Raw genomic sequence first — 2,469 nt, forward strand, 5'->3', positions numbered from 1 at the left:
GCAGCTTGGTTAACACCATGGGAAATGTAGGCCCAATGGGCCAAGGACTTCTGAAAGAGAAACCAGAAGTGAAATGTTTTAAAATTTCCTGGTTTTTAACTTTGGCCATTAAGAAATGTTCTAATTTTTGAAAATCTGCCCTTTGCATGCAATATTTTGCCCAGCATACAGAAAAAGTAGGAAGGAGAACGTGGCTTGTAATCTATTCCTCAATCCCTGGCTAGGTTCTTCTAGAGGGAAAGACCACAAAACCATAGTGCTTTGTATTGAGTGGCATTCTCCTCCACCCACCAAGTCAACTGGGAGTGTGAAATGAGCACATCTTCCTCTAATTGCCTGGTGAACAACTAAATCATTTAAATGCATCTAGAAACAAAAGCAGAGGCAAGCCCGTACACCAGGGAAAATAAATCCTAAGGATTTATGGCTCCGCATAACTCTCCCCTCCCCCTCCAAAAATGCACCCTCCAAAATATATCAGCCGAACACTGAAAAGCAGCCTTCTTGAGGACGTCTTCTAAACTCACTCCTATTTATTCACAAGGATACTAGCCCTGCACATGCAGAAGGCAGCTGATCAGAATAGGGCAGCTTTATCTGAACGGGAAAGGAACAAAGGGACACATACGCAATATAAACTCTTCCTTTTGGATCCCTCCTACCCCACTCCACTTTTTGCAAGCGTATAAACACACACACACACACACACGCACGCACGCACACACGTGCATGCGCATGCACACAAACGGTCCAGACACAGGAAGTTTGAAGCCTGATCCATGTGTGGAAAACAGCAATGTGGGAATTCAGGAAACAACACCACAACTGTGCTCTAAGGCCAAGACCTGCTCCAGCGTCTGGGAGCCAAGTTACTCCTGGGGTACTTGTGGGCCCCAGCATTTTGGAAGTAAACCGGCTGTAGAAAAATGAAGCTGCCTGCAAGACTACTCCCCAAGCACTTCCTAGGGTCCTGTTTGAGTAACCTGGGTTAGCCTCTTTATGATTTATGCAGGGCTTCACTTCAGCTTAACTAAATACCATATCTCCTTCAGCAGCTTGAGTTTCTGGAAAGGCCCAGGCCATCCATACTTCTCAGTAGGGTTTGTTTGCAAAGCCTTGATTAGCTGGAGCAAGAGGGAGGTGGCAAGACCTAGGAACACACATCGAAGTCTGCGCTCAAAAAGGTAGGTGGTGGGATGAGAGAAAGAATATAATTTAGTCAATGATAAAAAACAAATCACTGAAAGAAAGTCAGAGGGAAATCAAATTCCTGAGCCCGTAAGCTCTTTAACTGTACAGGGTTAGCAGGATTTGAAGGAAGTCCGTCCTCTGACAGTACCCTTTGCAAATAAACTCTTGATTGATTCGGCTCTCTTTCTGTTTCTGTAGTTGCCAGAGTGTCTGAGAGCTGTTATCCCAGTTGGAGGAGAAGAAGCCCGGGACAGGAGTGGAGATTTATCTTCCCTGGCCCAGTGCCCCACTTCAGGAACTACAGGAAGAAGGTAGGTCAATGCCATTCAGGTGTGATTTAAGGCAGGCCCACCCTGCCGTCCCCGATCAGCCTTCCTTCCCAGTCTGCCATGGTCCTGTGAGATTCACACAGGAAAGACCCTTGTTAAAGTGCAAATATGTAACCAGGGAAGGGTTAAATATTAAGCCATCTTTGGTGTGCTCTGATGGAAAGGGTATAGACTTTTTAGAGTCACTAGAGCCTGGATTCCGGTCACAGCTCTAGTACTTACCAATGAGGTAAATAGCTTAACCACTCTGGGCCATGGTTCCTTCATGTGTGAATGGGGGATAAAAATTTTTCCACCATGAGGAGTTGCTGTGAGGATTAAATGAAATAACACATTTAGGATTATCTATCATGATGCCTGGCATTTAGTAGCAAGTTAACACAGTTTATATCCTCATGCCCCTCCATTCAGTCTTAGGGATTCCCAGGGGGTAAGACAAAAGGTTTGCTTAGTGGCCTGCAGGGTTTAAGGCCCTCATAATCACTCTTCTCTAGGAACCCTGCTCAGAAGTGCAGTGTGGTACCAAGTATAAGGGCTTTAGCACCAAAGGGACCTAGTGTCATAGTCTTTGTTCTGTTGCTCACTAGCTGTGTGACTTTGGGTGCATTGGGATCCTATTTCCTCATTCGTAAAGTAAGAGTAACAATAGCACCTATTTCAAAAGGTGGTGGTGAAGATCAAATATGTAAATATTAGCTGATATTGTTATTTGCAATGGTTTGTACAATGTGTTGACTAGTTTACTTTTTATACCAAGCAGTTTCTAATCTAAACCAGTGGATGGTTTTAGCAAGCGTGTTGAAAATCCTTAAGCAATGATAGCTATGTGTTCCTGGCTTCCTGGCCTTGGCTAAGGAATTTGGGGGTGATGCCGGAGCAGCTGTGGACATCTCAGTTCCAGGCTGTTGGCCCTCCTCCCCCAAGATTTTCAGCATTTTGGCAGGATGTG

Source organism: Ailuropoda melanoleuca, chromosome X (genome assembly GCF_002007445.2).
Source record: "Ailuropoda melanoleuca isolate Jingjing chromosome X, ASM200744v2, whole genome shotgun sequence".
In the NCBI taxonomy this organism is placed as follows: domain Eukaryota; kingdom Metazoa; phylum Chordata; class Mammalia; order Carnivora; family Ursidae; genus Ailuropoda; species Ailuropoda melanoleuca.